We start from the raw sequence: 13,665 nt of genomic DNA, 5'->3' as shown, positions 1-13,665 counted from the left end.
CTATACACGAATTAAGGCCCTAACATATGCTCCATAAACACCAAAGTTGGAGCAAGAACAGGCATGACAAGTAACTCACCAAGGAAGCTGATTTTTGCTGTCAAAAGCTTGGGGTGATCGGGTTCCTTGGTGGGAGGGCAGGGGAGCCACGGCTTGAGGCCAGGGCTCGTTCAGGGGATGGTTGAGTCCGGGAAAGGGTCCTAACCACGTAAGGGTTCAAGTCTAGAAGGTTGGTAGGAGTCCTTGCAAGCAAGCACTCCTACCCGAGAAGTTGCACAATTCTGTGCAGACTTCGTGCTACTGGTAGGGGAGTAGGAGCTTGGTCCAAGGCTCAGGGGCTGGGGTAGGACGGCTCTTTAGATTCCTAGATAAGGGTGCTAGAGGGTGGTTCAGGTTTTGGAGCGCCGGCTAGGTCCACAAGTCCCCAAACATGGAGTCCATGCACAAGAGAACTCTCGGCAGGGGTAAAACGGTCTTTTTACACCTAAAAATTTGTAAAGGTCATGGCAGAATGCTGTTTTATGATATTAAGATTATTTTTAATTGTTTATAAAATGTTCATGATTAAATTATTATTTTTAAATGTCTATTTGATTTTTATGTTTGGGGTAAGACATTTAAAATACATGTTGCATGCTTGGTTTCAAAATGAAAAATGCCACTAGTATTCATGATTTTTCTAAAGTGATGGAAATGAAAAATTTTGAAGGAAGTGAAGTGATTGTGAGTAATTCGTTAATGATGGCGATGTCGTGAGGGTATTGGTCCCAGTGGGAGCCCGACGATCTTGTTTCCATTATTGCGAATATGAGGATATGAGGTTTGAGGTAAGAATGAGAATATCGTGATGGGAGAAGGCCCCAGAGGGAGCCCATTTTTAGGAGAAGGCCCCAGAGGGAGCCCCGACGATCGTATTTCTATTCGATCATGATAGGTCAGGGCCCAGTTGACCGGTGAGAGTGTTGCTGGTGTCCCCCCCCCCCCCCCCCCCCCCCCCCCCCCCCCCGCCCAGTACTGTGGTTACATGTAGATGGATCCATCGACTTTTGAGGTTTGAGGAAAGTCACAATTAACGATCTGAATTCAACAAAAGAAAAAGGAAAAGTTTATGATCATGTTAAAATGTTTTATGTCATGATAAGGAAAAAGGTTAAGGATTAATTGTGCATATCATGAAATGTTATTTTTACTTAAAATTATTTTCACTGTTGCATGCGATTTTATATGTATTATTCGTTATCAAGATTATGGTGTGTTGAGTCTTTAGACTCATTAGGTGTGATGGATGTAGGTGGGTACGAGGGAGGTCTTGACGGATGATTTGACTGAACCGATGACGCACACAACTCGAGGATCAGCGCTACTATTTTCCGCATTACGTTCTACGATTACTAATTTAAGTTAAATATTTTGAAGACTATTTATTTATGCTTTTGAGAGATTTTGGAGAGGTTTAGTATGGGCTATTGTTTTCAACTTATTACTTGTTTGGGGTTTTGGTAAAACAGTAGACGATTTTATTTTGTGACTATTTCACTGGATTTTTAAATGTTAGTTGGTTGATGTTTTATTTTAAAAAGGGCAAAATATTTTATAAAAATATTTGAGGGAAAGCCGGAATTTAGAGGATTTTAAAGAAAAAAAAATTCTAGTACTTTTAAAGCAATAACAAGGGCGAGACGTTTCAAGTTAAGATCATGAATATTGTTAGCATTGTCATATTGTAAGTTTTTTTAACATTTATTAAATTATTAGAATTACTTTTTTTTATTATTTTACTGTCAAAATCAGCGACGAACATCATGATAAAATGTCGCTAAAATTAGCGACGGACTCTATGTAAAACTGTCGCTAATTTTAGCGACGGTTTAATTCATCATGTCTGTCACTAATTTAGCAATTGTTTTTCATAAAATGTTGCTAAAATAAACCGTAAACCGTCGCTAAAATAAACCGTCACTAATTTTAGCGATGGTTTTTGAAATCCGTCACAAATGCAATAATCCATTGTCGTTGAACATACTTTCAACAACACCTTCAGTTACAACAGTTTTAAATGGCTAATAACAACAGATAAAATCCGTTGTCGTTTTGCGTTTTTGTAGTAGTGCTTCTTAAATTTCTTGCCACGTGGACGGAGAGATGCACAACCAGATGAACTGAATTGTTGTCTCCAATACTGATGATGTTGAGTAGGAACTCGGTTACCACTCCTCTTTAGACTAGCATCAGCCCTTTTTTCTATTTACAACAGGTTTCCTAGGGCTCGGTCATGGTCTTAGGAAGGTGACATAGGGGCTGGTTTGGTTGGCCAAGGGCTAGGAACGAAAGGGATTAAGGGTCAAGCAAGCTAGGGTTCTCAAATAATGCACAAAAAAGTTCAGTAGGTGTCTTAGGCTGGTTCAAGGGTCTCATTGGATTTATTTAGGTTGTATAAGGTATGGTTAGGTTTTATTAAGTTATGGTTAAAGTTATGTAAAATTTGGTTAAGTTTCGAGTTAATTCGGGTTAAAACCGGGATGCACGTTTAAGTTTTAAAAACGAATTGTGAAATTAGTCGAGAAGCTTAACTTTACATTTAAGAAATATTTATGGGTGTATTTTAACATGTTATATTAAGTTTGGATGAATTTGGGTCATCGTTGTAAGATCTAAGGATAAATTGGGAAAGTTAGGGTTTCAAGGGCAAAACAATCATTTTACACCTGAAAAATGTTAAATGTCCTGGCAGTGCCCTGAATGCTGTAATGAATGTTAAAATGTTTATTTTAAATTTTTAAATAAGTTTATGATGAAACGATAATGTTAAAAGAGGTGTTGCATACTTGGTTTAAAAAAAATGATATAAATATGCATGAATTTTTATATGTGATGAAAATGATGAAAGATTGAAGGACGTGACTTGATTGTGACATAAAAGGATGTGATTGTGGATATTGTGATGGAAAAGACCCCAGAAAGAGGCCGTTTACGGGAGAAGGCCCCAGAGGTAGCCCGATGATCTTATTTCCATCAAAATGTTATGATGATATGATAATATGTAAGGCCAAAGCTTAGTTGACGGGTGAGAGTGTAGCCAATGTCCCCGCTGCCTGGCACCGTGATTATATGTAGATGGATCCATTGACCTACAGCTGAAACGAAGTCACAATTAACGATCTCAATTCAATAAAAGGAAAACGTATACGTATATGATGAAATGTTTAAAGTTATGCATATTCATGAAAAGCTATTTTAGTAAAATTATTTTACTGATGCATGTGATTGTATATGTACTACTTGTTATCATGATTAAGGTTTTTTGAGTCATTAGACTCACTAGGTGCGATCGATGCAGATGGACATGACTTGATGGTTGAACTGGATGGACTGAAGTTGCACACAACCCGAGGATTGTCGCTAGTTTCCGCAATTATGTTTATAATTTAAGTTTAATTTAAATATTTTATGACTTATGATGCTTTTTAGAGATTTTTGAGATATTAATATGTTTATACTTTATTTTGAAATATGCTAAATTTAGGTTTGGTTGACGATTTATGTTTTCATGTTTTCAATTGCGTTTTTTGGATTTTCAAATAATTAGTTGATGAGGTTATTTTTAAATCGTGCAAAATATTTCTATATATATATATGTATGAGGTTCGGCCGAATGGTTTAGAGGGAAAAAAATATCTATTATAATTTAACGAAAAACGAGTAGTATACGTTTCAATTGGTATCAGAGCAATATTATTGTAAAGAGTTGTGCCACTACCAGTTCCAGAAAGTTCAATAGTCAAGACTACAGTATGTAAGTTTAAATGCTTTAAATGTTTTTATGATAGTACATGCATGTTTACCTGGTTTATATGCTTAAGTTACATGTTTAAATGCTTTGTGAAGTTAAATGAAATTAATGCTTGAAGTTTCTCAAAAAGGTTTTTTATATGGTGCATGATTAGAAATTTAGATTTAAATGGATGTTGGTTACGTTTAGAATTTGAAAAATGTTTTGATGTAATGCCTCCTAGACACGCACTTAGTAATGATAGGCAAGCTGAGACTAATGAAGATCATCAAGGGAATGCACCCCCACCTCCTAATGGGATGCTGCTACTCGTGTTCTAGAAGGCATGGCACGTTTCGTTGAGCAGCATGCATTGTAGGCCCTAAGGCCACAACACGATATGTATGATCAGTTCCGAAGGATGAGTCTGAAGGAATTTTTTGACACCACCGACCCATTTTCTGCCGAGGGTTGGATTCGATATCTTGTTGTGCATTTCCATTATCTGAATATGAAGGATGCTGACTAAGTTAGGTGTGCTACGTATATACTACGAGGAGGAGCTGAACATGGAGTTAATCTAACCACCCTCACTTGGGTGCAATTCAAGAACATCTTCTATGATAAGTATTTTACTGCTGATGTCCGTGGACGCTTGAAAATGGAGTTCATGACTCTCTGTCAATGAGACAAGACTGTGGATGGGTTTTTTAGGAGATTTGATAGGGTTTGTCACTTTGTGCCCCTTATTGCTAGGGATGCTGTTGAGAAACTAAGGCACTTCATGGATGGCCTTCGACCTACCATATGCTGTAATGTGATGATGATGATGAGACCAAAGGACTATGCAGCTGCCACCACTTGTGCATTCCAAGCTGAGAAAGTCCTGAAAGGCATTGATTTTGAGATGATGCGCAAAAGATAACAACACCAGCAGAGCTCTCAGACAGTCAAGAGGCAATTTACGGGACGTCCGAAAGCTCAAGGGCAACAAAAGCCCCAAGGACAACACAAGCCCCAAGGACAATGGAAGAAGCCGGGACAACAGAAACCACCACAGTATGGAGCACCAAAACCTGAAGAGAGGCCATTATGCAAAGAATGCAATCGCCCACACCTTGGTATGTGCACTTTAGGAAGGTACAATTGCTTTATATGCAAGGAAGAAGGACATAAAGCTACCAATTACCCAAAGAAGAAAGGACCAACTGTAGGCAGAGCTTATGTCATGCATGCTGAAGAAGCTGAGGAAGAGACATACTCGACTCAATTAATGGTAACCTAGTTATTTAACATTTTTTATATTTTTTAAATTGCATGAAATGTTAAATTGATTATGAGAGTTGATTGGGATAATGAAGAACTTAGAAGAAAATAGGTTGCATGCTCTATCTTAGTTGGATTTAAGAGAAGATATTGAAAATTATAGAAATTGGGCATAAAATATGAACTTTAAAAATGCAAGGGAATGAATTGGGCCAAATTAAAAATTTTGATTCTTGAAAGTCAGGAATTTCGAAAATTTGGGACAATTAGTGCATAAATAAAAAATTCTAGGAGCCAAATTGCAGAATCCGGAAATTTAAGGGGCTAAATCGTATAGGGCTGAGACTCTAAGGGGCAATCCAAAATTTTAAGATTCCAAGGACTGAAATTTTAAGAAAAAAAACTAAGGTTAAATCTAGAATTTTGAAAATTCAGTGACTAAATTGAAAATTTGAAAAGATTAGGTGTTGTTTTCACAGTTCTAGAATTTTAGGGATAAAAACAATAATTTTCGAAAGTTTAGGGCTAGAATAGAATTGATTTAATTACAACTTATTTTGTGCTAGAAGGAAATTTTTGAATTTTTTAGGGCTAAATTGGGCAAATTTGAAATGTTAAGGGTTGGAAATGCAATTTTCGAAAATTATTTGGGTAAAACAAGCAATTTTCGAGAAATTTTGGGTAATTAATGATAGAAATTCCTTAAGTTTCAACACGATTGGATTTGATGGAATATTTGTTATAGGAATGATACTTTTTAGGTATAGCTATCTACGCATTGATGGATTCCAGAGCAACACACTCATTTATATTTGAGACATTAGTAAAACGACTAATGATTATACCCAAGGATATGGAATTGGGCTTCAAAGTTTATATTTCATCTGGTGATCAAATTATCATTACGAGCATTGTGAAGAATCTGGAGCTTCGTTTTCAAAAGATGTGGTTCGGGCAGATCTCATCGTACTCTCAATGCCTGAATTCGACATCATTCTTGGCATGGATTGACTATTATTGAATGGAGCTTCGATAGATTTTTGGCAGAGGTCAGTGTCTATTCGACCGCTCAGTGGGCAATATTTTGTCTTTGAGGCAGTGAGGAACAAGCAAATGCCGCACATTATCTCCTGAATATCTGCAAGAAAACTTATGAAGCGAGGCTGCCAAGATTTTCTAGCATGTATTATTTAAGCGTTTGCGCGCATCAGTCGAAGATAGAGGATGTTGAGGTCGTCAGAGACTTTCTATCATTTTTCCTGAGGACGTTTCTGGAATTCCACCAGACCGAGAGGTGGAATTTTCTATTTAGTTGATGTCGGGCACTTTGCCAATTTCTAAGTGTTGGAAATTTTCGAGTTCACAATCTTGATTTTGATTATAACTAAACTTGTTAATTGTGTTATTAATGATATACCTTAGTGTGCAGCATCTAGGATCACTCACGAGATGTTTACATCTCAAAACTGAAGACCCAAATAATCGCACAAAATGAATCACTCTAACTGGTTACGTCAATTGAGTAGTCCAACTGATTGTCAAGTTGATAGGTGATTCAGCAGGAAAACCTTAGAAGCCTGGCCAGCCTGTGGGGACCCGGACGCTAATCATCTTCTTAATCATCTTTGGGATTTAATTATCAATTGATATAAACAGAGTCTAAATTTTTTTTTTAAAATACGGAAGGTAATGGAATTATTCTATTATACAAACCAGTATAATAATACAAATCCTGTACAACATACATCTAATTCAAACTAAGGTTCAACTACTGAAATCAAGTAATAAAACATATCTATATCCAAGTCCGGAATCACCACTCTAATCTCGATCTCTCATCATCTTCTTGACCCTGATCATGTCCCACCTGTTGTCATGCACACATACAAACAAGACAGCAGACGGATAACTCCGGTGAGAATAAATCCCAGTATAAACAATGTATACATGCAATTAACTGAATTAACATAAAAGCATGAATTATATCTTCTCACATTTATCATAATCGAAAAACATGTATCAATACTAATCGGTAAATAAAAACATGAATCGTAATCTACGAAACATAAATCAATACAGATCTGTAAATCAACTCTAGTCTCAATATCTAAGACTCGACTCATCTCTCATTCTAATCTAGGGATCCCGGTGAATAAGAACGTAACAAGTCTCCCACCTACTACTACCGGTCACGGTGGCGGTACGTTCTTATTTCTGGACTTTGGTCTATTCTGTATCGAATAATCTACAATAAGAACAATGTCTGTATCTTAAGCATATCGATACACCAAACGTCCAGTGCCTTGGCGTATCTACCAAGACTAATCCTATTCTGACAATGTGCAATGGGTCACTGACTATACTGTCAAAATCTAACCCCTCTGTCAGTGACTCTTACTCAATAGCTCTCTGCTTTCTATTTCTAATTCAATAGAATAAACATAATCATTAAAACACAAAGGTATAAAAACAATACCATACACGTATGTGGTTTAGGGAAACTTGAGTTGAATCTAACTCAAGTCGATCTCCCAATTAACATCGATTTATACCTTTCTCTTCTCGGTCTGATGAAGACGAAGTCTTGTATTCCAATCTGTCCATATCCAAATCTGATAATGACAATAGCATAGATACCGTATCAGTATATAATTCGATTCAGTACCTGTTCTGATCAATATTCAAATCGAAATATATTATGATCAATACATAATCTGATCCATATCGGAACAATGTACAATTCAATTCATATCCACGATATCACGATACAATCGAAATCATTACTGAATCTGATCAATCTAAATTAACTGATGTTTCAACGGCATAACGATACAGTCTCGATAACCCCGTCAATCTCAACGTCACATATATAAAAAACTACCAGAATTCATACTCTGAATAATAACACAACTCTGATATCAAATCTCAATTAATTCAACTATGAAAATCATAACAATTGTATAAACAGTCTATTCTTTAATCTGACTCAATTATACAATGTCTACTGTAGCAGAAACACTATATGTGACTCATATTCAATTCTGACAATATCATAAATTTGAATCATCTCGAAACGTAATAAAACTTACGTCCAGTTGTAGCCTGCATTGATAGAAACACAGTACTGAAGTCGGATTTAAAATCAAACGAACGGATTTCTCGTAATCAATTTCTAAACCAGAACTGAAAGCTTCTCCCGCAATTTTTTGATTCTTGCTTCCATCCAATCTGAGAGGCACGCTTATGTTATATGTATATATACTACATGCATATCAAGAAACGTGGCACACTCCTTCGCGCAACACCTCTCACGCATATGCACGACCACTATCGGCGCATATGCGCAAGACACAATTTCTTGGCGCGTGTGTCTCAGCAGCTCTCGCGCATATGCGCGTCCCCTGTCCGCGCATGTGCGCGAACTGTTCTGCCATGCTCGCGCATATGCGCCTGTCTATACCGCGCATATGCGCCAAGCACTCGGGACTCCCTTTTGGCTACTGGACACCTCGCGCATATGCGCGCCCACACGCCGCGCATATGCGCGGGGTCTTCTGCCCACTCCACGCATGACTCGCGCATCTCGTCGCGCATGTGCGCAAGCACACATCCTTGCACATATATTTACATCTTTTCTCCCTTATTTTTTCGGTCTAATCCGTTCTGTTTATAATCATCTCAATTAATAAATAAATCATTTCTGATTACAGTAATCAAATTCTCGGGCCTTACATTTCTGCTACTCTTAGATCTAAGTTCGTCCTCGAACTGGCAAGTAATCAATTCAGATATATCAAAAGAAATGTATACAGAGTGTAAATCAGAAACTCATCTTAATGAATTCATTCTGAAATCTCAATCTTATATCAGATTCTGTCTTTCAGGTAGTCTAGTAGACATACTGACAATCTTATTGTGTTTTCAACACCAGAATAATTTTCATTTTCTTCTGAATCAGTTTCATTTTTCTTACCCTATCTCTGACTGTATCAGATTTTATCTCAAATATCTTTGAGACATTATCCTTATACACAGGAAATCCGTAGTTCTCATTGTTCCATGTGTCATCTGGAGCTATCCCAATACTCATTTGATGATTCTCATTGCACTAAGTGACAATGCATCGTGCTAACTATTGCTAACATCCAGCACTATAGCTCTATACATAATTTCTCAGATCTGGATAATATGCGAAGGATTTTGTGGTATATTCTGCCACAAGTACAAAATCAAGTAAAAATCACAATCTCATTTACTCTACTTCAGCATTCTGGTTACTCTGGCTACTTCTTTGACATCGATCTGTGTCATTTGGTCATGTTTGTACGTTATCTGGTACAAAATATTATATATAGATTGAACAATCTGTCAATCATAATCACATTCCATCACACTCTTGGAAAAATTGTGATAGTTTCGTTACAAATTCTATAGAAATGTACTCCCATTCCTATTCAGATCTATACAAAATCTGTAATAAATCTCTTGGTTTCTATCTTTCTTTCTATTTTCATTTGTCGGCAATTTAGACATCTCAGTACAAATTCTGCCACATCTATTCTCATCTGTTTCTATCAAAACATTTTCTGCTATCAGGATACATACTGAATCGATTATTGGGCGTTTCTTACCATATGTGTCATTTTAATTCGAAATATCTGGTACAACCAAATCAGGTAATAATATAAATTAAAGAAAAATACCTACCTGGTATTAGGTTCTTACTATCGATATCAAATTCTGTTGTATAATTCTGAAACATTTGACATCACCGGATAATCATTCTCATACAGTAAAAATCACATATCTGCCACTCTGATCGATGCTCTGCTCTAATTATCGAAATTAAGTTCTGAACATTCTGGTTAAATCTCTGAACTGCCGTAATTCTCGAATTCAGCTCTGATTCGGTTTGGAACAATCTGTATCAAACACTGACTCAGAATAATAGTAATCTATACTGATCTAATGAGTTCAGTAAACTCATAAAATTGCAATCGTATAAGGTAATCTGCCAACTCAGACAAAATAAATTTCTGAAATTTCTGATATCGGTATCTTTCTCAGCCACTGATCACAATCTCAACTGTATCAAAATCAATTAGTATACTAACTTCAGATATCACATACTCTGAATACAATCTGTTTCAAGCAGGATTCATATTTGAATAATTTTTGTATACAATAATCACAGTTCTCAGAGTATTCAATACAGTCTTCAGATATTCGATTAAGTTAATCAGATGCTGTAAGTATATCAAGATATCATAGATACAACAAACATGAAATCAACAGAATATCTCTGAACATACTGAAACATACCAAAGAGAAACACTAAATAAGATGTAACTCCTGGTCGGTACTCTTCTACTGATCTTTCAATTCATTCAATGCCATTCTGTACATTCAATATTATTCTGTACTGAATTCTAAAACAACAAACAATACCTGGTATCGATTCACTTCTGAAATTTATCTTTCTGATACAAAGCAAATCTAAAATCTTATCTGGGCAAACATCATCCAACTCGTACATCACTCGCAAATCTGCCAATGCTAGGCTCAATTTCAGTACATCTACTGAATACATAAGGATACCATCTGTTCCTTTCTGTATCAATCGAGTCATAGCCAATACAGATATCAAAGGAATTCTAAATCTAGAATCCTTACCATGAAATCTTTACTCATCAGCCATATCTGGTCTGAATATCATATTCTCCTAAAAGGAATCTTTAATAGTTCTGTACTTGTTCAGCATATTAATATCAATAATGCAGTCAAATCAGAAAACACAAGTACATCATAATCTAACTCGATCTCATTCTAATCTTACTGTAGTATACAATATTTCACAGGAATATCTAATATCAACATTTCTCCCAAAAGGTAAAGAATTCAATACTACAGTACAAACAGACCCAATAGATAATGCATATCTCCATGCAACTCAGTCAAAAATAATCGTAGGGAATGCATTAGTATATATCAATACATATGCAACATAATCTTAGAGTAACAGAACCTGCCACTATATCATCAAGTGCCTCCTGGGGATGTTCTTCGGTCACTGCCACCAGATGATTCTGCTCCTTGAAATCTTCGGGAACCTCTCTAGGGACAAACTCTAGCAAAGTGTCCCGGCTGTCGGCAGATACGACAACTACCAGTCACTCCCTGGCATTGCTATGTGGAATGTCTGCCTCTGCAAATCTTACAATACATTCCAGTATAACTTGGGCTGGAACCACTGGAGCTAGTTGAACCGCTCAGTTCGCTCCCTAACTTCTTAAATGGCTTCTTTCGAGCTTTCAGCAAATCTTGCTTTCCACTCGTGCTGCTGTGATCAAATCGGAGAGGGGATTGCTGTGTCTGGGGTTGCATCGCACACACCCTTTTTAGTTGTCTAATCAGACTCACCTCCGCTCTCTTCGCTCTACTCAAGGCATCAACAAAATGGTAAGGTCGCTGTATATTCAACAATGCAACTATCTCCGAATTCAATCCTCTGATGAACTGATCCTCTATAGCTTCATCATTCCCAACTACATGAGGAGCAAAACGCAGTAGAGTAGAGATTTTAGCAACATATCTTTCAATATTCAGTTGACCTTGTCTCAAATTCTCAAACTCTGCTTTCTTGTCCTCTCGGTACGAAACTGAGAAAAATCTTCGATAAAATTCAGTTCTGAATATTTCCCACGAAATCACTGTACCTCTCTGTTCTAACATTCTTTTACTTGTAATCCACCAACTCCGGGCGGCTTCTCGTAACTGGTTAGGCACCATTTTAACTCTCTGTTCATCTGTACAATCAAGTGAATCGAACAGTATTTCTACGTCATCAAACCAGTTCTCACAATCTTCAGACGTCTTGATACCACTCAGAATCGGCGGCTGCAATAACTGAAACTCTTTCAACTGTATTTCTATCTGAGTTTCTGATACATCTATCTGTTTAGTCGAAGTACTAACCCTTTTTGGAATTCTCCGTGGAGGTATATCTGCTTATCAAAACATTAGTACCCAAATACTACAAATCTGTTCCAATCTTTCTCTGATCATCTTACTGCTGATCGAGAATCGAATCTGATTCATACTCAATAATACATATTACCAATTCAAATCAGATAATTAGATAACATGTATTTTAAAGCAGTAAAACATAATCTCATGCTAGCATACATCATGTCAATCAACATTAAAATAAATCTCATGCTAGCAATCACATGCAAGGAAAGAAAACTCAATCTACCCTACTCATTCTCTTCTATCTCAGTCTAAAGGATCTATCGCTCTGATACCACCAATTGTGGGGACCCGGACGCTAATCATCTTCTTAATCATCTTTGGGATTTAATTATCAATTGATATAAACAGAGTCTAATTTTTTTTTAAATGCGGAAGATAATGGAATTATTCTATTATACAAACCAGTATAATAATACAAATCCTGTACAACATAAATCTAATTCAAACTAAGGTTCAACTACTGAAATCAAGTAATAAAACATATCTATATCCAAGTCCGGAATCACCACTCTAATCTCGATCTCTCATCATCTTCTTGACCCTGATCATGTCCCACTTGTTATCATGCACACATACAAACAAGACAACAGCCGGATAACTCCGGTGAGAATAAATCCCAGTATAAACAATGTATACATGCAATTAACTGAATTACCATAAAAGCATGAATTATATCTTCTCACATGTATCATAATCGAACAACATGTATCAATACTATTCGGTAAATAAAAACATGAATCGTAATCTACGAAACATAAATCAATACAGATCTGTAAATCAACTCTAGTCTCAATATCTAAGACTCGATAAGAACATAACAAGTCTCCCACCTACTACTACCAGTTGCGGTGGCGGTACGTTCTTATTTATGGACTTTGGTCTATTTTGTATCGAATAATCTACAATAAGAACAATGTCTGTATCTTAAGCATATCGATACACCAAACGTCCAGTGCCTTGGCGTATCTACCAAGACTAATCCTATTCTGACAATGTGCAATGGGTCAGTGACTATACTGTTAAAATCTAACCCCTCTGTCAGTGACTCTTACTCAATACCTCTCTGCTTTCTACTTCTAATTCACTAGAATAAACATAATCAATAAAACACAAAGGTATAAAAACAATACCATACATTATGTGGTTTAGGGAAACTTGAGTTGAATCTAACTCAAGTCGATCTCCCAATTAACATCGATTTATACCTTTCTCTTCTCGGTCTGATGAAGACGAAGTCTTGTATTCCAATCTGTCCATATCCAAATCTGATAATGACAATAGCATAGATACCGTATCAGTATATAATTCGATTCAGTACATGTTCTGATCAATATTCAAATCGAAATATATTCTGATCAATACATAATCTGATCCATATCGGAACAATGTACAATTCAATTCATATCCACGATATCACGATACAATCGAAATCATTACTGAATATGATCAATCTAAATTAACTAATGTTTCGACGGCATAATGATACAGTCTCGATAACCCCGTCAATCTCAACGTCACAGATATACAAAACTACCAGAATTCATATCTGAATAATAACACAACTCTGATATCAAATCTCAATTAATTCAACTCTGAAA

This window comes from Primulina eburnea, chromosome 17, assembly GCF_022965805.1.
Source record: "Primulina eburnea isolate SZY01 chromosome 17, ASM2296580v1, whole genome shotgun sequence".
NCBI lineage: Eukaryota > Viridiplantae > Streptophyta > Magnoliopsida > Lamiales > Gesneriaceae > Primulina > Primulina eburnea.
The sequence above is the reverse complement of the archived record's forward strand: the minus strand, read 5'-3'. Positions refer to the sequence as shown.